Here is a 23,543-nt window from a genome sequence, read left to right on the forward strand (position 1 = left end):
AGGTCTATTCAAAGGAACAAAGTAATGATACAAAAGAATATGATGAAGGAACAAAGGACTACAGATCAGAATCAAGAAGTTGAATAAAAAGGACATTTTCAGGTATGTTAAGTTATATACGCGGGTTCACTGTAGAAAAAGAGCATATACACGTGGATTAACAGAACAAAAGGAGCATATACGTATACACACACTTTCACAGGAGGAAAGGCGCGTACATGTTGGAAAACCAAGGTTTTGGTCCGAGGTATTTAGTCCAAGGTATTTGGTCCGAGGTATTGACCCTAGGTATTTGGTCCAAGGTATTGGTCCTAAGTGGTTTTGGTCCAAGGTATTGAGAAAGGCTTAAAACTATATAAGGAGGAGAAGATCATTAGGCCAGGTTGTGCAAGTATTGAATATCTTCTGAAGTGTTAGATCATATATACAGGTTATGAGCTTCTAATGCTTTTCTTGATCTGATCTAAGGATTCACCTATGTGGTTGATGATGGTTGATGGATCGGGATCATAAAGCCTTAAATGTATTATCATTATGTGGCTTGATCATGGACAGTCTAGATCTGAATACTGACGCATGTTTTATTATGTAAATGATATATGACTGAAGTCTGGAATGTCTGTGAAGTTTTAAGTTAGTATTTGCAGATATGTACGTTGTTTCTCTTTGGTAAAAGCACGTATACACGCTGGTTCGACACATCGAAGTAGCGTATACCTTATGAACTATGATGTTTGAAGTTACAGTTGGTTCTGGTTGTTGATGCAGAGTTCTGGGTTTTGCTTTATGTTCTGGTGACTACATTTTGGTGACAGTGTTCTAAATGTTCAGATTGATTGATTGTGATTTTCTTCAGTGATGATGGATGAGATCTAATGATGGATCAGGATCATAATGACTTATCATTATGTGATCTGATGGGCTAGATCTGATTGCTAACACATGTTTTATCCTTTATATGTGATGATCTGGGTATGTCTGAAGTCGGGAAGTGCAGCGAAGTTATAAGTAAGTATTTGCAGATCTATACGCTGGTTTGCTTTGGTGAAGTTGCGTATACACGCTAGTTCGGCTCTTCCAAGTTGCGTATACACTCTGATGCATGGTTTTGAGGTTACAGCTGGTTCTGAATGATGATGCAGTGTTCTGGGTTCAGATCTGTGTACTGGTTACAGTGATCTATCTGTTCCAGTTGATTTGTTGAAGTTGATTAAGTATGAATGAATGGTTGATTCAGTTGTGTCAGAGGTTCAGAGGTTGTCAGTGATTGATTGAGTTTGGTTGATTCAGAGAGTGATGATTGAGTTTCAGTGATTGGTTGATGCAGATGTAGTTGATGGTTGTATTGCAATGGTGATTAATTCTAAGCTTCAATGTTGTTGATGGGTCCAGTATGAAAATTGGATGAAACGAGGCCTTCATGTGTATTGTTGTGTACCAGGAGCATCCAATCTGAAAATTTATGAAATGTGGTCCCTGGAGGAAGAAAGAAGGTCGTAGCCTTTTGTAGGCCAGCGCCTACATACTAGTAAACATATCAGCTAGTACAAGAGCTAGGGGGTTGTAGCTCCCTTCCAGTAGAAGCTGGAGAACGAGAGAAGGTTGAAACATTTTGCAGGTAGAAGCCTGCGTACTGGTATGAATCTACACCAGTACAAGATTGTAAATAGATTTTCTTATTATTAAAAGAAGACAGAGACAAAAACAACAGGTGGTTTTCACTCACATTGGGTTTCCACCTTAAATCTTGGTGTTCATGTGTGTTGCTTATGTGTGATGGTTCATTCTGTTATTAACTGCACATGGTTACTATTTAATGTTTAATAAAGTACTGATGCACAAATTAACGATCAACATATGATGAATTAACTGAATCATAAGTTCACTAGATATACGCTGGTTGCCTTAATAACAGTTGCGTGCACACGCGAGTTCCCTTCACTGAAGTAGCGTATATATATCTGATTATGGAAATGAAAAAGTTATTGATCTGCAAATACTGATTCCCCCCCCCCCCCCCTCTCAGTATTATTTCCAACATAATCATCTCTAATGGCATGAAAAAGCTTCTAGAAAAAGAACAATGGGGCATAATTGCACAATTATGCTCACTAGAGATTCCAACATCGAAATCATCTATTTGTCTAGATACCCAAAAAGTCTTGAACAATCATTTCAAGGTATTTGAGACTACGAAAGGCCTCCCACCTATTCATGATCAAGATCATGCTATTCATTTGATTCCAGGAAGTGTTCCTCCAAACATCAAACCTTACATTTATCCCTATGTCCAAAAGAGTGAAATTGAACATATGGTTGTAGAAATGCTAGAGGTTGGTATAATTCAACCTAGTCAAAGTTCTTTCTCTGCTCCAGTACTATTTGTGCACAAGAAGGCTAGATCATGGCATATGCGTCTGGATTATAGGGAACTTAACAAGCTCACTATTAAAGATAAATTTCTCATTCTTGTCATTGACGAATTGTTGGATGAATTACATGGAGCAATTTACTTCACCAAGATGTACCTTCGTTTAGGATATCATCAAATTAGAATGAAAACTGAATGCATTCCAAAAAAAGTATTCAGAACTCATGAGGATCATTATGATTTTTTTTTCATGCCTTTTGGCCTTACTAATGCACCTTCCACAATTCAAGGTTTGATGAATTCCATTTTCAAACAATTTCTTAGAAAATTTGTGTTAGTATTTTTTGATGATATATTAAGGCTACAACAAGTCTTGGAAGGATCATGTTCAACATGTTGACATGATGCTCAAACTATTGGAGGAGAAAAAATTATATGCAAAAACCTCCAAATGTTTCTTTGCAGTACAAGAGGTGGAATATTTGGGTCATATTGTATCTTATGAGGTTGTTAAGGTAGACCCTAAAAAAATTAAATCCATTAAGGAATGGAAAATCCCCACAACTATAAAGAATATTCGAGGATTTCTCGCGTTGACAGGATATTATCACAAGTTTGTTAAGAATTATGCGAGAATAGTAGCACCTCTAACAACATTACTAAAGAAAGATGCATTTTCTTGGACTCAAGAAGCAACTAAGGCCTTTGAACATCTTAAAGAGGCAATGTGCCAAGCACTAGTCTTAGCTATTCTAGGCTTCACAAAAACCTTTCTTATGGAATGCAATGCCTCATGAAACGGAATTAGTGTTGTTTTAATGCAAGAAGGAAGACATGTTTCTTTTGAAATTCATCCAGTCAAAGGAAATTATTTACACAAACCTATTTATGAGAAGGAAATGTTGGCAATACTACATGCACTAAAGCAATGGTGACCTTACCTAATGGGAAGACACTTCAAGGTAAAAATAGATCATGATAGTATTAAATACTTTTTGGAACAAATATTATCTTTAGAAGAGTAGAAAAAATGGGTCACAAAGATGTTGGGTTATGAATTTGAAATCATCTACAAAAAACAGAAGAAAAATGTTGTTGCATATGCACTCTCAAGAAAGGATGAGGATGTGGAAGCATTGCTTTGTGCCATTTCTATTATCCAACCTGATTGGATAATCGAAGCAAGGTATGAATGGAAGAATAACAAAGAAGTGTGGACACTCATTCAAAAGTTGCAACAAGACCCCAGTATATCTAATACATTTAGTTGGAAAAATGATTCATTATGGTACAAAGATCACTTATATCTTTATAATAATTCCCAACTCAAACAAAATATTCTTTTGGAATTGCACACCTCCCCCTTAGGAGGGCACTTGGGATTTTTGAAAAATTATCATACGATTGAGAAGGAATTTTTTCAGGAGGGCCTCAAATCTAATATTTAGAAGTTTGTGGTAGAGTGTTTGGTTTGCTAACAAAATAAAGTTGATACAATTAAGACCCTAGGTCTGTTAACACCTTTAGCCATTCCAAGTCAGCATTGGGAGGAGGTCTCATTAGATTTTATCATGATTTTACCCAATTCTGAAGGAAAGAGTGTCATCATGGTGGTAGTTGATAGAATTACCAAGTATGGACACTTTTATGCATTATCTCATCTTTTTAAAGCCAGTATGTTGCTACTAAATTTATGGAAACAATTCAAAAGCTACATGGAAATCCAAATATTATTGTAAGTGACATAGATCCCATTTTCACTGGAAAGTTTTGGAAGGAATTATTTTCTTGTCTTGGTACTCAATTAGCTCATAGCTCATCTTATCATCCTCAATCTGATGGGAAAACTGAGATAATGAAAAAATGTTTGGAAGGATATCTTTTTTGCTTTGTATCTGATAAACAAACACAATGGATCAAGTGGTTACCTTTGTCTGAATGGTGATATAACACTTCCTTTGATACTGCTACAAAAATGACCCCATTTATGGCACTTTATGGATATCACCCACCGTCCATCACATCAACTTTAAGAGAAAATTATAAGGTTCAAGCAGTGGAAGATCACACCGAGCATCAACAACGAGTCCTCCAACTCTTAAAGGATATCCTCACTCTGGTACAAAATTGAATAAAACAACAAGCATATCAACATCGCAATGGAATTGATCATTTTCAAAGTATATCATTAAGTGGAAGAACTTACTCATTGAAGATTCCATGGGGGAGGATGAGAATTTTATACAAAAGCATCCAAGACTACTCAAGTATTGAGGAAATCACTTTTTTTTTAAGGAGAGGGGCATGTTAGGTCTCTATCATAATAGTGTAGTCCCCTTATTGCTATTGTTAATGTAGCCCCCATATTGTTATTGTTGTGCCCCATAGAATCCCACTATTGCTATTATTGTGCCCTTTCATTTTTATTGTTGTGTAGCCTCTTATTATATTGTGTAGCCTCTTATGCATTAGGGTCAAGTTTGAAGGTTTTCTTTGTGGTAAGGAAGGACAAGAAAATTGGGGAGACATCTACAAAGTCATATTCTATATATGGTTGTAACTCTCTCCTTTATTTATTAATACAAAAAACACTCTATTTTCCTATACTTGTGTCATATTGATGCTTATGTATTTCAATGCCATGTTGACTCATTAATTAGAGATAGTGGATTATGCTATGTGGATATTGTAGTTCTATTTCTGTTTTTAGTCATTGTTGCATGTTCCATTTACAACGTGTGGAGCTAGAGTTGGAGCTTACAAGAAAAGAGAAGAGGAGTACTTACCACAAATTCCAGATAGGTCTCTTTTTTGTATTCTAATCTCTCTAAGGAAAACATAGATATGTTTTTACCCTTGTTGTTTTAAATCATAGAAGTATATCTAAGGAGTTCATTTTTGTCCATAGAAGTGATTTTTCCATATAACACAGAGAACCATAATTTGGAACCAAAATAGCAAACCCCCCTGTGACATTAGCTAGGGGAAAGGGGTGTGTGATATTAAGCATGAACCATCGTATAGGTTAAATGAGCGGGGACCGTTAGATCATTACCCTAGAACCGTGAGGTGAAAGCAGAATAGAAAACCCCCCTTGTGACATTAGCAAGGGGAGGTGGGGGGGGGTCTGTTATTGAATGATGATTGTTGATTTTAATCTACGATGCGGGTCATCGGATTGTGGAGGGCCATAAACGTATATATTTTTCTGTGTGAGATTCATATGTGCGTGCCACTATATTGTACATGTGTGTGTGTGTGTGTGACTCACCCACATGTAGATAGTGGGGGGGAGTAATGCCATTGTAGGGCTTCAAGGTTGACCACAAGGATAAGTGACATGGCAGTATTTTGACATGCCATATAAGTGCCACATGGCAGCAAAAGAGAAGTGGTGCTTTTGCATCAATAAAACTTTAAAGGGACATAATTTGCAATCCCGGAGTCCAAATTGGACACAATTTATATCACTGGAAAAGTCTCATTGAGGCAAATATTATGAGGAAATCCAAATTGAGTTTTGAGGGACTGGGAAGAAAAAAATGACCCCATTTCTCTAATTATACTTGGGAAGTTGAATTAGCATAGTGGACACATCCTTGAGGGTAAGGGAGTGTGTTTACAGGAAATAGGGTTGGTTGGTCGATGGGTGTATACATGAGTTGGATTTCTCTTTCTCTCACTAGTTTTGGTTTTTGGGGAATTTTTTTTCTACTGCAAGATGGAGGGAATTCAAGGTTGATTATGAATTATGTGGAGTTGTGGAGAATGGTAATAGAAGACCAAGAAATTGTGGAGGTTATTGTTGAGCCATGTGCTCTGTGAATTTGGTGTTATTTCCTGTAATTTTGTATTTGAGGCCACTACACTATATCTATGCCTGAGTGGTTAGTGGGAGGCTCAATGGATGACCAAATCACCATGGTGCTTACTATATAACTGGTAAACTTCTTGGAAAGGGCATTATGATTCATTATGGTGCTTGCTAGAGAGTTGATAAACCCCCTAGATAGTGGACTACAAAACCTTGTGGTGCTTGTTATGAAAATACATATGATAAACCACATAAACAGTGGATTCAACCTCCTGGATTGAGAAATATCCCATCTGGACCTTGGGTGAATCCTTGTGAATGATCTCAAAGGAGTAAGGGTGGTTTATAAACCACCTAGAAAGTGGACTCCATCTCCCTAGTATTTACCAATGTTTGGTGTGAATTCTCTCTGAGCAAGAATCCCCTCTAAATTTGGATCCATCTCAGGGTGGTCAACTGCAAGAGAGTTGCAATGTAGCTGACTTATGGTTGGCTGGAGAGTGGAAGTCACTCCTTCAATTTCCAATCATTATAACACACTTAGATAAGTATAATAGTTTATGTATATTTGGATTATGGGCAATGACATATCTTGTTATATTATTGACTAACGCATAGCCCTATCATTCATGAATGAATCTTGGAGGTTCATTGTTATATTCATGATTGACAACTATATTATTATGTCTATGGTTATAATGAATGCTTGAACTGGGTAATTCACTTCCATAATCATAAATTGTAGGTTATCATGTATGTTATGAAGTGAACTAATTACCTAGTTTGTGTTGATAAATACCGATTCATGAATAATGGGATTATATATGCATTTAAGATCTCTCTCTATATTACTTGATAATAATGGATTTGAATAAATAGATCATCATGTAATTTTGATGTCTAAGGATAGATTGTAACTATCCTTGTGCAATTATGTAGTTATGTGTGTTCCACATTCATGTGATTAATAGACATATTCTCCTAAATATGAATTTAAGCAACTTGCAAGAGGTTTTAGAGTTGGCTTGATCAAGAATAGCTTCCTATTGTGGTTTTGTTGAAAATTTGTGAAAATTGGTGTTGTTGCTCTCCACCTTTTCGTCTTTCAGAAATCACATAGTGGTAGTCTAGCATATGTCTTATGTTATTAGTTATCAAGCAAAATTTGTGTTTGAGGACCATGGGACATTGTACCTTAAAACGTAGGAATTTTTGAATTCAAGTTGTTTCCCATTTTCCTTGGAAGAATTTCCCCTTCTTCCCTTTTTCCTTCACTCATTGTCGAGAATCCAAGAATCTGGAAGTCCAAGAGGATTAGTAAGGGCCAACTTCTTTGTGCAATATCCTGGGAAGAATTACCTTCAATCCAGCTTGTATCTGATGGTAGGGGATTGGAAAAGGGTGCACACATTTCATGGTCCCTAATGCATCCTAAGGTCGAATAAAATCATTCTATCCTTCATATGGGTCCCACATCATAAAAAAATCTAGGCCTCGCATCTGTTATATTACGCGAGTTTACATCAAATATTTCGAGGTTCTGAGTGGCGAAGGGGGAATATCTTTTTACATCTCGAATATAATCTAAAATGGAAGTCTTTCTAATTTTTTGGGGATATTCCACTAGCATAACCTTCTCACAGTGGTATCCTTGCACTAGGCCATATGGGAGTCTCAGGATTCGGGAGTGGCAAAGGACTTGCACAAATGCACAGGATTGGATCTAACTAGGGTTGAATGCACTTATGACATAGTGAAGGACTATATGGATCTCATGTGGCATTAGCATGGCAGTTCAATGGGGCGAATCAAGGACCATGTGGAAGCATAATTATGACATGGCCTAATTTAATTGGTCAAACTCTTAATGGGCATAACTTTCAACACAAGAGTTGGGTTGAGGTAAAATTTATATCACTGAAAATCTCTCAATGAGTTGGATGCAATGGTGGTATCATAATTAAATTCTAAAACATTTGAGAAAAAGAGGTTATGTAACCCTATATCCATAATAGAACTTGGAGGTCAGGCTAGGAAAATAAGTAACACCTCCTACAACCCAAGATTGGATAATGGAGTGGGACGGTGGTTAAAACTTTGCAGGAAAAGAAGGAGGAGGAGGAAGAACTAGAATTAGCAATATTCTACCCAAAATGGAGAAGAAAGCATCCACCGTAGGAATTCCCAATGGGTCCTATCAAAATGTGTGTCATATGTAGTGAAGAACATCCTACGAATAGCTTTTTATCTTTATCAAAATTAAAAAATTTCTATCAAGAATTAGAAGAGTTGGAAAAACTTTGTTTTGTTGCACAAAAATGACCATCACCACAAAATCCACAAGGTACGATCCAAGATCCATCTCAAAGTTTTAATTCTTATTAGACTAACCCTTCCATGTAATATTACTCTTGGTAATGATTCTTACCTTCTCATCCATGGATTTCTTCTCCTCCTCCCCTTCAAAAACTTTGGTAGCAAGGGAGGAGAAATCCTATGTATGGAGGCCCTAAACAAGCTCCTCTGTATCTATGTTGTTAAGTGGAATCTACGATCGCAGACAAAAGTATCTTCCCTATGCCTGATGGACTAACCTAGAACAATAGAAATACAAAGGGACTAATATTCTCCTTAAGGTAAATAGATAATGGGGTGAAGCCTACTTGGAATATGTCGTATGCTTCGCTCCTTCCTTGGCTTGAATGCTCCAATCCTAGCTTCAATCGCTATAATTAGAACTTGTACAGTCAGATAACACAAGCCAATGATCCATGGAATATATGCAGCATAATCTAATCACTTTATTGAATAGATCAACATGGTATTGAAATATATGAAACCATAACATCAAATATAGGAAAACAAAGAACTATTTCCATTAATAGAAATGGAGTGAGTGACAACCAAAAATAGGTGTTGATCTTGTAGAAGAGCTCCTCCAAGTTGACTTGTCTTTTCATTGTCACCAAGTGCACTTCTAATCACCCTAATGCATGGAAAGATATCTCTCACAACATAAACATAAGGGTAGAATCACTCTCCAAAATCCAACCCCTTGCTTATGGATGGCAGTAAATATATAGGTGAAGGAGGTAGTTCATGAATTCTTATCCTTTTACCAATTTTGGCTTGAGATAAACTCTTGATGGCAGGATGAGCTTAAGGGATAAAGGATAAAAACTCCAAGGTAGGATAGGATAGGATTCGAGACTTTTATCTGAGGTAAATGGTTACAACAAATCCTAGAATCTTATCGAAGAGGAAGCTTTCGAATTCTTTCTCTTTTTCCCAAATTTCTAGAATCAGCCCACCCCCAACACTGAGCAACTCATTGGTGATCAGTGAGGGTGTAGAGTAGGGAAACCTAGTAGTCAACGCTGGCCAATAAGAGACTAAGGTTTTTTGGTCCTTAAAATGACTAAAACAAGGTGTTTTCAGGCAGAAACTCAGGGATTAGAATGAGTCATACTTAGGGACTTGTGCAAGGATGATGAAAAAGGGGTCAAAGGATGTTGATCGATCTATTTGAAGGCTTATTGACCAGATGTGACAAAATGGCCTATAATATATTGTCCTCTAAAGTGTAAAGTCAAAAATTATAGTTAATGACCCGGCGAGATCATCATCTATTAAAATACATTTAAATCATGAAATATTTGTTGAGGGAGGCATACTCATACTCAGCACATAAGCTAACATTACATGTACAATGATCAGAAGACACGTGCATGGATGATTGATGGTGGAGCCAAGACTAGATGAATGTCTATATGATCACGACCATCATACATTGTGATCTTTTATTACCCTTGAAATCGTAGACCGGATGGATGAAACTAGATATGGGGTCTTTTATCTCGTTCACACGACCAACCAATGTACGAGTATAACCATGTGAATCAATGAGCTAAGATTGAATATGGAAAACACAATCTAACTACTATCCAATAATGTCGTTAACAGACATGAGAGAAACCACCGATGATGTTAATGGCTCTTAGGGTACTCTAGTATAATCTGTATGGTGTGAATAAATGAGCTGATGTCGAACACCACATAGAATCTTTCGGATGAAGGCCAATGATGTAAACATGTCACTGAGAGTGAGGAAACTTTTCATTGATGTATGCAAGCACCAAGGCACCAAGGGTTATTTCTAAGTCAATTTCCTTGATAATGAGTTGATGTCGACAGGAAGTGACCCATCATAGGAGGGCCTTGATGTATCCCCCATCATCGGCACAAAATGAGTATCATAATTTGAGATAGAATGATCAGAATGATGTTTATACAAAACTAGATTAGGAAAGGAAGACATGGAATGAAGGCTTAAGAGTATTGTAACAAATATTTGCTTAATGACTTCTCTTAAAAACAGTGGCAACACTTAATGGAGTTGGAAGCATTGACCCAAAACCAAAATCGAAGGCTTTGAAATGGTATGATAAACCAAAAGACAAGAGGATTTCCCAATCCAATAGCCACGGAGATGAAGTGGAAGAGTGTCATGTTCAAGAGCAATTTGTTGCCATTAACAAATGGAGTACCCTGTTTTCCCAATTTCCCCAACCATATTGGTCAGTACCTCTTTATTTTTTAACAAGCTTGAGGAGGATAACATATGCTTGATCTATAAGTTCATCCTTCGGATGAATCCCTCTGAGAATATTTAACGAACCCAGAGAAGGAGTGGTCTGGTCCCATCATGAACAACAAGTCAATCGTTGTTTGATGTTTTAACAAGTCCGACGAAGTTATAACTCGTTATCTTTTTCATGTTTAGAGAATTTGAAAAAGAGGCGGAAAAGAAAACTCCAAATTTTCCTTTTCGTAGATAGTCCCTTAGGTCCAAAAAGGTAGAAAATAATACCCAAGAGAACCTCTTATCCATGTTCGACTAAGGTATTCATTTTTCATAGTTAGTCTATCTCAGTCCGAAAAAAGGTTAAACTTATACTGAGTAGAAGTATTTTCATTTACTTTAACAAGTTCAAAAAGATAAGTGCTCGGAAATATTTTCATATTTTGGGAGTCTGAAAAGAGCGAAGAGGACTCCAAGGGGTTCCTTTTTCATAGGTTTACAGAGCCCGAAAAAGTGATAAAAGTGTTCTCTTTGGTCAAAATAATTTGTTCAAAACAAGACAAAATCTGTCAAACAGTTGTCGACCTATTCAAATCATCACAAAAAGGATTAAAAATACTAATTTCATGGAAAAAATGGGTTGTAACTAGGTCAAAACATTAAATTTGAATAAAATAATCGAAGAAACAACCATAAATATACAAAATGATTATTCATATTTACCATTTCACATTTACCTTCAACAATGAGAGTTCTAAGTAGTTTTTTCCCTCGATCTTTTACAGCTGATTGCATTCAATTTGGTGGATCATTTCAAGCATCGTCACTTCTAGGTAAGAGTTAATACCTTTCTCTTTCAATTCATGGTCCCATTTTGTGTTTTCATGCAAGTTTTAGGAATTTTTTAGGGCCCTGGGGTTTAAAAAATTCATCCTAAGACCAACGCGGGCCTAGAGGGTTGAAAGGTGCGTTGCACCTAAGTGAAGGTATACTTCATGGTAGGGGTGCAAAGCATTGTCTCTCCTCTTTGGGGTGTGTTGGGCACAAATCCAAAAATGTTTGCAAGTTTCCCTTCAAAAAAATTGAGTTTTCTTGCATGGAAAGGATCCTAATTATTCTCTTCTTGATGTTTCAGGTCTTCATTAGCACAAAATGGTCTTTATCTAGAGAGAAAGAGAACATGAAGAACAGGATTTAAATGCAACTAATGATCCTACTACCATCTAGGCACTGAAAGACTATGGATTGTTGAAATTATTCTGGCTTCCTGGTATGAGGCAATAGATGGAATTACTAGCATATTTTGTTCATGCATGGGATGTGCAAGAATAGGCATTCAGATTTGGGGAACATATGCTCGAGATAACAGTAGAGGATATATATTTTCTGACAGGTTTATCCAGGAGAGGTGCCCCCATCTCTCTCCTAGGTGGGAGAAGGGGTGGAGAAATGGTGAAATATTATATCACTACTTACTACAGACCTCGATCCAAGCCAACTAGAGATGGAAAAATTAGCATAAAAGATGTAACCCATTTTCCCTTAAGAACGATCTTATTCATCATTTCCATATTGGCGGGTAGCTCAACACTTCATGTAGCTAGAAAATCATACATGCAGTACGGTGTAGATTGTTTAGAGCCAACAGTCTTCAACTGGAGCGAGGGAGTATTGGTAAATATGGAATAATAGTTGTCTACAGAAAGAGAGGGAAATTTGAAAAACTTTGGATATAGTTCCATATTGGTCTCTTTTTCTCTAAAGCAGATTCCATTACCACAACCTTAGAAAATTACGCTTGAGCCCATTGATCTTAGGGTTCCACAGATGAGGAGGTGGATAGGTCATATGTCTCGACATACAAGTCTATCGGCGATCAGTTTCTTACCAACCTTATTTGGATTGTTGCATAGACATTTCATTATGATCAATGAATACTTGTACGTAGGGATGGATTTTCATGATGACCCTAAGCTCGTGCTTCCTGAGGGTGAGCAATGGGATGTTAAAAGTAAGATATTTAAACCATTTGAATTTTTGAAAGTTTTACAAAAAAAAATTTGTGTTTGATGTTTCTGAGACTTAAACTATTGATTTTTCCATGCAGATATTGGGCTTGTTCGACCGATAGGTGCAGTAGAACTAGTACAAGTTGTTGCAGTAGGACCGGATTCACTACGAAATCTTAATGTAGCCGAGATCCTAGCAGAGGTGGAGTGCCACATGGAGGGGTTGACACACGAGATAGATGAGACGATGATCGACCAGATTTTGATGCGACTCAAACAACACAGCATTAGAGTGCCTAGTCGTATTGGTCATCTTCTACACAAGATAGATCGTGCAATGGCTTGTTATCATGAGCACTTTGATTAGTCTACTTAGATATTTTCATGTAGTTTTTTTATATGGGTCGTGTGGCCATATCTGTCTCGGGCACAAATTTTGTAAAACCAAACTTTATATATATATATATATATATATCTTCAAAGTTTCTATGTTCCTATTTTGCTTTCAATGATTTGATGTCTATTGAAACTTATTTACATTGGTTGAAAATGTCTATCTAAAACATGATTAGCAAGTGCATATGTTAATGTGTTTAGATTTCTAGAAATGTGTTCATAATATATGAAAATAAAATGTCTTCTAGAGGGCGAACCCTTAAAAACATATGCATATGGTAGGACTTATGACCGAATAAACATTAACAAGTTGTAGTACCACGAGTTGTGAGTCAAGTTTGATGACTAAATGGTAGATACCATGTGAAAGAGAATCAAAAAGTAGATTGACCATTGCACTATACTCAACGATGTTATTGGTAGATCGACCAATACAAATCCCTTGTAGACTCACTAACTTGCCATTTGGAGGAAACATATCCCACACTGCAGAGGATAGGTTTCAAGTACTATGACTAGCACCATCATCATAACCAAAATATGATTCAAGGGATGTCGACATCTGCAAACCAAATATAAAAGGGATCAACATAAACCTTAGGAAACTCTAAATATACACACCACAAACAAAATCAACACACCTATTCACAGTATGTACACAGTGTTACTATGCATAAGATCAAGCATAGTATTTCTTAAGGTATAGCCCATTTCTAGGTTGGGTCAGTGGAATTCCATCAAAATCGACTAACTCATAGGCCCCTTCTGCAAGAACTTGCTTGAAAATATATGGACCTAACCACATAGGTTGGAACTTTCCTGATCTTATCTTATCAGATTCTTGGTCATATAAAATAACAAGGTCTCCTTTCGAGAACACATGAGGCTTGACACTTTTGTCGTATTGCACCTTGATAGGTCTTTTATGAGATTAATTAGATATAGCGGCATCATGTTGTGTCTCATCTAATCAAGTCAGATGTAAAATATGTTCCTCTTCTAAAAAAAGTGGTAGGAAGAAGTTATACAACTAATTTCAGTGACAGAATCTCACATTCGATTGGAAGGATTACTTCCATACCGTAAACCAACTAAAAGGGTGTAAATCTGGTAGCAGTCCTTACTGAGGTTTGGTATTCCTACAAGGAACCATAAATAAGTAAATTCCAGTCTTATTTATGGACCCCTACCATGTGTTGAAGCATAGTTTTGAGAACTTTATTGATAGCCTCAACCTATCCATTAGCCAGAGGATAGTAGGGAGTGGAACTTTCATGGGAAAGTCCCAGCTTCGCAGTTAGTTCGGTCATCATATGATTCTGGAAATTCTTTTCATGATCCATAACTATGGCTTACAGAACACCAAACCGTGCGATTACGTAATTGAAAAATAAATATGCATTTTTTTTCTAGTGTTGTTAAATATAGGCATCGCCTCGACCCATTTAGTAAAATAATCTACTACGACAATGATATAACCATGCCCCCAACCGAGTGAGGATTACATGTCATGAAATCGATACGCCATTTTGCAAAAGTTCTGATGGTGATAATGGGATGCAATGGAGTAGGTGGAGCATGAGCCTTATGATCATAAATGTGGCATGCATGACACTTCTGGACAGCAAGAATACAGTCTCAAAAAATGGTAGGCCAAAAGTAACCAGCATATAGGATCTTTTGTGGTAGCATAACCAGATAAATGATCGCCACATGCCCCTGAATGGAATTCATTAAGGACTTTCTCGACCTCCTCATTCATGAGGCACCTTCATAAAATTGTATCAATACCGCGTCGATAAAGGGTTTCACCAATAATGATGTAATTCTTGGCTTGGCATCAAATATGTCATTGCTAAGAGCGAGAGGTATCAAACCAAAAAGTATGGGTCTGGAGATAAATCAAAATGTATCCATATCATGGGTTAGATGAAAAAACAGAAACAATGACTCATCAAGGATAGAATTGTCAAATGTCGATTCAGAATCAAGGGAAGGAAGGTCGCACATAAGCTTAACGAAAACCAAGGATTTCTTTGACTTGGATTTGATGAATTCCAGGTCAAACTCTTGAAGGATGATGATCCATTTAGAGTATTCCCCCCCAGTAATTGACATGACAAAATGTACGTCATAGGGTTGTAATCTGAAACAAAAGTAGTTTTCCAGAGCATGATGTAATGACGGAACCTTTGAACGGATTGAATGGTCGCCAAAGCCAACTTTTCTACGTGGGTATACCTAAAATTGATATCATTGAGATTCTAGCTCAGACAATATATGGGGTTTTTTGCCCCTACATCGTCTTCCTGGACCAATACCATTGCTATTGTAGAAATGGTAGCAGCGAGATACATGAAATAGTCACGTTGGTAATCAAGAGGATATAAGAGAGATGCCCAAACTAGTACATCCTTCAGTGCATTAAACGCTTTCTGAGCAATGTTGTCCCAATGGAAGGGAACCCCTTTCTTAAGCAGGTGAGTGAATCCTTTGGTCAACTCAACGTAATTAGGGACGAACCTTCACAGGAAGTTAGCTTTCCCTTGAAGTCGTTGAAGCTGAATGAGTGAAGAAGGTGCAGACAGGTCAATGATTGCCTATACTTTTAGAGGATCAATACGAAGTTCATGTTTTGAAATAATAAAACCAAGAAGTCGACCAGAACTAACGCAGAACACACATTTGTGTGGATTCAATTGAATATTATAGTGTCTACACCGTAATAAAATGACCCTAAGATGCATCGGGTGATCAACCTGATACTTAGAATGAGCAGGGAGATCATCCAAATAAGGTTTCACGATGTGTTTAATATCATGAAAATAATAATCCATTGCCCGTTGAAATGTGGACCCAGCATTCTTTAGAGAAAATGGGAGTTTCTGGTAGGAAAATGTACCCCAGGGACATATAAATTCAGTTTTAGGTTGATCCACTGGGAGAATTTTGATTTGATTATATCCAGAGAAATCATCCATGAATGAATTGTTTTCACAGTTGGCGCAGCCATCAACAATCTGTGTGATAAACAAGGTCGAGTAATTGTCCTTCAGACAAGCGTGATTCACACCCTGATATTCGACGCATACACGGATTGTCCCCTGTTTCTTCAAGATAGGGAAAATGTTTGAGACCCAATCAGTCAGAGGAACAGGGTAGATGAAACTAGCATGAAGGAGTTTTTCAACTTCACTCTTCATCATGACATGCTTCTTTGGCTAGATCGGACGAAGGTGTTTTCGGACTGGTTTAGCATCATGATACATTTTAATCTCATGCACCACTCTATTTGGGTCGATACCTGGGATTTCCTCATAGGTACAGGCAAATACATCACGAAACTTCTGAAATAGGTCTTTATAGGTCTCAATCTCAAATGGAGAGCAAGATGCACCAATGTGTAGATTTTCTACAACACCTAGTTTAACAGAGATATTAAGAGGTATTGTATCTTTGGTATTCGAGAGATTCTTTTCGGAATCAACTTCATGGATAGAAAGGGAATTCGTAAAAGACTCGACGATATTGGGTATATACACATCACTAAGATCATCCTCAACGGAATCTGGTAAGGAGGAATGATGGTGATGATCGTCCCATGGTGCATCGTCTAGCATCATGATATCCATGATGCTCTCATCGGTAGAAAATATACAAGAGAATGGATCAGAATACATGCCATAATCCAAAGATCGATCGACCCAATCAATTAAAGAGAAGGTATGAGCCACACAATCCAATTAGATAGCTTCGTAATCAACTTCAATTGGGCTCAGCGGCATTCGGCCACCATAGCTATGGATGCTAGTTTCATCTGGAACAATCCATGGATCAGTCTATATAGTAGAAGATGATATCATGTTGATATAAGTGACTGAAGATGAGATGTCGAGAAGTGGAGGAGGAGGAAGTGAAAAGGTTCCCATGAGCGAGGAATCCTTCAGCAATCTAACCCCAGCATGCTGATAAGAATGTAGAGTTTCCCCTACAAGCGGGACACTTCCAATAACATGACAATCGAAGGCAAAAAACATGAGTTGGTCAATGGCCATAATCCCGCCTTTATGAGGAAAGGTGATCATACAAAAATAAGTCAAAATGACCGAGGCCATGGCATAAACCCACGTATGTCCCAATAGAAGATTATAATCAAGAGGTCGGTTAATAAGCTCCACTTATATGGATACAGATTTTCCCCCTAATTCTACTTGTAAGGAATTCAGAATACCACAAATCTTATATGTTATCCCATCGAAAGCTTTTAATGTGGTAGGTGACTAACTCAGTTGAGGAGAACAAATCTCTTTCCAATAATACATGGACATGATGTAGGTCAAGGCTCCCTCGTCCACAATAGAATGATGAATGTTATTACCATGGAGGATGACCTGAATGATAAAAGGAAAATTTAGCTGGAAGGCGAGGGGTATAGTTTTCATGGCTGAAAACAACTAGGTTGTAATCTAAAGGATCCAAACATCTGGTAGCCAAAAGAAAAGCATCTTTTTGAGCAGGGTGGTTTTGCAACACCTCGAGGATCAACATAGTTGATGGAGATTGTGCCATGTCTTCAACTACGTTATAATTGTGAGCAGCCCTGGCATGAGGGTTGAAAGAAGACTTATGAATAACGCCCTTCGGAGGCTTAATAGTTAACTCTATAGGAATCGTGGGTAGAGAAGGATCGAATGGAGATGATGTCGAACTAGTAGGTTGATCAGTAGCCTGGCCATTCAGGGGATTCACATTACCGTACTCCTTGTTTTGAGTAGCTACCATAGCATCATATTTATGCTTCATGGAGGAAAGCATTAAAACCATGTTAGAGGAATATGGGTCCTGCAAAACCATGTGGGTCTCCTAAGTGGAAATGGGTCGGTTAACACTATCGTAGAAGTGGAGGATTTCAAAAACTAATTCACTTCTGTGTAGTGAGGATAGTCACGAGTAAAGTTCTCCTCGTTGCAAATCAAGCATGAGTAGCAAGGCTTTCGTTTCTCATGAAAGGAATGATTAATTTGTTTATTATGTGGTGAAGATTCTTTCTTCTTTTTCCCTTTTCCTTTCTTCTTGCTTCCTGGTTGTTATTGTTGAGATTTTCCTTTATCAAATGAAACAACATTTATCTAGGAAGACGTCATAGGAGGATTGGATGAATAGTTTTGGGTAGAAGCAGTGAGAGCAGAACCAGATGGTTTACTCATTGTCCGCGAGTTGGCAGAACCAATGATGCCATCAGTAGCATGAGATTCTTTACCAGGAGTGGGAGGAACAGTGTTTGAAGGTCTTGGAGCATCTGGTATATTTTCATAGAGTGTGCCATATTGGGTGTAGATGAGGTCCAAATACTGAGCACGAGAAATTACTTGTTTTTCCTCTGCCTTTAGCTACATCCTCTATGATAGATAGAAACGTGGATTTAATGAACCATTCTGCTAACAATTGATCCAGAACATAGGTCTTAACCAATCGGCGATGACGTCGCCACTCATGAATGTGATCTGAAATGTGAGTGTCTTTAGTTTGTTTAAATTTGGTCAAAATTTTCATTCCAGTTTCATATCGGATGGGTAACTAGAAATGTGTGAGGAAGGTGGTAGCTAAGGAACTGAAATTGTGAAACAGAGCTATAGGTAACTAAATGTACCATTTAGTTGCGGTACCTATAAGAGTACGTTGGAAAAGACATAATCGTATGGAATCATCATTAAGGGAGTTCGAAGAACCACAAATGATACGTCATGACATGGGTTCACGGGTCTTCTCTAGGATTCCCATTGAACTTTGGGATATTAGAAGGCAATTTAATAGGAATTATTGGCCACCAAGGCAAATGAGCGATGGGATCGTTGGTGAGTTGAGTCAAGTCTAGAAATTTGAGAGTCACCACAAAAGATAATTGTTGGTTAAAATCCAGCAAAGAATAGCCTGTATAAGAAGGAATAGCCTAAGAAATAGGTACCTTCGTTCCTGGATAAGGGGGTTTCTGATAAAGAGGAACTTGGGCACCAGAATAGGGAGTATTCTAGTAACCAGCATACGCGTAACCTTGTTGACCAGCTCCAGGATAACCCTGTAAATACTAGAATGGTTGGGTTTTGATATGTTGACCTTGGAAAGGCACTTGAGGAACACCCTGATAAGGTCTATACTATTGCCCCGTGGGATTTTCCATCATCTCGGCATAACGTGGTTTCGATTGGGGTTGTGCCATACTATACACATTCTATCTTACTAGAATTTAAGGAGTACCTTTCCCAAGTGGTTGAGACTGTAAGGTACCTTGTAAAGGTTGGGTAAGTGGAACCTAAGGGGTACCAGATACAGAAAAAATAGGTTGAGATGCAATAGCAACATAGAAAGGTTGACTCACATGTATTTGAGCTTGTTAAGGTACATATTGATGGGTAGGAATTTGAGATGAAGATGGAATAGGTTGAGGATTAAAAAATCGGTCCCAAAATGAACCAGGTTGGACAGACATAGTAGGTTTCCAAACACTAACAGCCATCCCAGGATAGGGAGGATTATAATAACGTTGATTACCAATTTGAGGTATACCAACAATAGGGTTCCACCCTACCATAGGAGGAGGGGATGATGGAGGCAACTGCAACCCAGATGGAGGGCACCCAACATAAGGGGATTTAGGTTGTTGAAGAAAACCTTGCCCACTAACATAAGGGCCAGCCTGTTGTTTAATTGTAGGTGTAGGCAGAGGAGAAGGAACAGGCTAAGTATCGTTCATGACAAAAGTGCCAGATGGAATTCCTGAAATGGATGACATGGGAGAGGTCCAAGGACTGGAAGCTACACCAGAGAAGGTACCAGATAAAGACTGATATCCAGGTGGGACGGAAGGTCCACCATATAGATGTGCCTCTAGTGATGTTGCAAACATGGATGAGGAAGCAATATTTGATGTCTCAACCATAGTGGAGGACACGAGCTGGGAGGTCAAATTGGATTCAGTCATGGTTAACAATCCCAATGAATATTTCCACGAGAAATTAACAGGTGAGTCAAAAGAATCAGGTAAAGGAGTTTGTGTTGGATCCTGAAGAGTAGGAAGAGGATTAATCTGATAAAAATGGAGTCCACTCCAATTAATAGGAGTAGACGGACGAGGCTCTTCTTGCGAGATCTCTTCAATACTGACAAGTCCGTATGGAAGAGGTTCATTGTCGAGTCCAACATATATGGTTGGAGGTTCTATCTAAGACAAAGGAAGAGAGGGGGAAGGTCCTGAAGCAACAGGTGAAGATGGTTGAGGTTCCTCATGTTCAACAACGTCAAGAAGTAAAGTATCTGACTCAGGAAAGTCAGGTTCAATAACTTCAGGAGATAAGGTTTTAGGGACTTCTATTTTGATTGTGTCAGATTCACGAGAAAAAGTAGAGGTGATCTCGGGCTCAGTACTCAAAGGGGTAGATGATTTTGGTTGATCAAATTTAGGAGGAGAACCAGAAGTAGTTCTCTAATTTCCTGATTCAGTAGTTTGCATCTTCTTATGGTTCTGAGATGGCTAGGAGTAGCCTCTGGTGGAAGAGGAGGCTTATTTGCATTCTACACAAATGACGGAGTGGGGGATTTTGTTCTTCAACGTTGGATAATAAATTTTATAAATTAACACAAAAATAAATCAAAAACAGGGTAATATAGGCATAAAGGATTACCAAGCAACCGTGAACTAGAATATACACCTTGTCAAACCAAGGACTTCACGTACGTATAGAAAATCTCCTCGAATGTTCTGTTTCGTTTATCACGATACACAAGGCAGCTGACTCAGTTACCTATGGCAAGGATAGAAACCTATAGGGGACTTCCAAAATATACTCGATAGTACGTGGAAGTGTAGTCTACATTAGTGTTGTCTAATGTATAACAATTTGATGAGAGCATTGCCATATAATTTACGTGTGTGGAGCACCGTCCAATATACCCAAAGATACGTGGAGAACAACCCTATACACTCACGTATCTGGAACAAGATTTCACCCTTGGGATACAATGCTGGAAACAATGACAACCCCTATGTTTAATGACATCAGAACACGTCTCTAGCATAGACCTCTAAATGTTTGCATTAATGTTACAAATGCTCCTTAGGTTGATTCAATAAATTTTAACGTTTATCTTCAATTAAGTTTCAATTTTATGGCTCACCACAAATGTCACCTGAATAGCCTAAAATGCAAACTAGCATGAGGAAATGAAATCTTTCTCATTCAATGAAAATCTATCTAAGGAAGGGAACAGACAAAGAGTATCCAGCAAACAATGTTGAAGATGCAATTCCCTTTTAAATGCAATTGTTCCAGTTTTAATGCACACACAAAACCCTAAATGTCAATGCAAAGATTTTTATTTTCAAATAACTTAATTTTCAAAAATTAAGAAAACTAAGATGCAAAGTCTAATTACTAATTCAAACAAGCATTTCATAAGGATGACTAGAACACCAATTCATCTAAGCACTCAATGATGAAATAAAATCAGTTTGCAAACAACCTAGTGATAAGAACAAAGGAAAATCAAGACACTCAAAAAATCAAGGAAGAGTAGTTAGAACAAGGTTGATCAGAGAGAAAAACAAGTCAAAAGAAAACTTATGCATGAATAGGGGATAATGCAGGTGCAAAGGAGCCAACAGTGCTATGCAATGCAAGCACAGAAAAGGCTCACTTGGGGTGCAATGCTTTGTTAGAAGACTAAAGGGTGTGTTGGTCTAGGGATGAAAAGTTCTGACATAAGGATTTCAATTTTGACTCAATGAAAAGTCTTCCTGGGTCTATTATTGACTGAATAAGATAGTAAAGGTCCGAAGAAGAGGTAAGACAAGCACAATGGAAAAAGAAACCACCAAGGGAATTCAACCTCCCTAGTATGGTCACCAATTTTTTGTGTGGAATCGATGACTACAGACATAAGTATCTTCCCTAGGTCTAGTGGACTAACCTAGAAAGACAAAGGGACTAATGTTTTCCTTTAAGTAAATAGATAATGGGATGAAGCCTACCTAGAAACTATTGTATGCTTCACTCCTTCCATGGCTTGAATGCTCAATCCTAGCTTTAATCGCTATAATTAGAACTTGTATAGTTAGATAACACAAGCCAACTATCCATGGAATCTTTGCAATATCATCTAATCACTTTATTCAATAGATCAACATGGTATTGAAATATATGAAACCATAACATCAAATCTATGAAAACAAAGAACTCTTTGCATTAATATAAATGGAGTGAGTTACAACCAAAAATAGGTGTTGATCTTGTAGAAGAGCTCCTCCAAGTTGACGTGTCATTTTCTTGTCACAAAGTACACTTCTAATCACCCTAATGCATGGAAAGATATCTCTCACAGCAACAACATAAGGGTAGAATCACTCTCCAAAATCCAACCCCTTGCCTATGGTTGGTAGTAAATATATAGGTGAAGGAGGCAGTTCATGAATTCTTATCCTTTTACCAATTTGGGCTTGAGATCCACTCTTGATGGGAGGATGAGCTCAAGGGATAAGGGATGAAAACTCCAAGGTAGGATAGGATAGGATTTGAGACTTTTATTTGAGGTAAATGGTTACAACATATCTTGTAAGCTTTTGGATTCTTTTTCTTTTTCCTGAATTTCTAGAATCAGCGCACCCCTAATGTTGGGAAACTTGTTGGTGATCGGTGAAGGTGTAGAGTAGGTAAACCTAGTAGTCAACGTTTTCTAGTAAGATACCAGGGTACTTTGGTCCTTAAAATGACTTAAACAAGGTGTTTTCAGGCATAAACTTAGGGATTAGAATGAGTCATGCTTAGGGGTTTTTGCAAGGATGATGAAAAAGGGGTCAAAGGATGTTGATTGATCCATTTGAAGGCCTATTGACCAGATGTGACAAAATGGCCTATAACACACCTATGTAGTTCGTTCTTTCTCCTCAAATGCGAGCATCCAAATATTCCCCTAAATGACCACAATTAACTGAACAACCCATTGGTAACCCCAATAATGGAAGTCCAACTCCACAAGCACAAGTTGTTAGGCTTGGAACTTACCTATTTTACTCCATATCTTCCCTAGACTACCTTGACATCCACCTTAGATCTGAGAATACATTGAATGAAGAGAATCCTTTCATGCAAATTGAAGATTTCAATGGGGAGGATTGGATTGAAGAACATAAGAAAAAATCATCTCATGAACCTTTAGGAACTCAACACATAAACCCTAAATTTCAAGAACCACCTTACCCTAAAAGACTAAATCAAGAAAATCATGTAATCCAACCAGAATTTGATTTCTTAGGCGAGCTCAAGAATGTGTCTATCAAAATACTAATTTTTCAAGCTATTAAAGATGTGCCAATATACT

Source organism: Pinus tabuliformis, chromosome 2_2 (assembly GCF_031772625.1).
Source record: "Pinus tabuliformis cultivar Carrire ecotype Pingquan chromosome 2_2, CPIR1, whole genome shotgun sequence".
Classification (NCBI taxonomy): Eukaryota; Viridiplantae; Streptophyta; class Pinopsida; order Pinales; family Pinaceae; genus Pinus; species Pinus tabuliformis.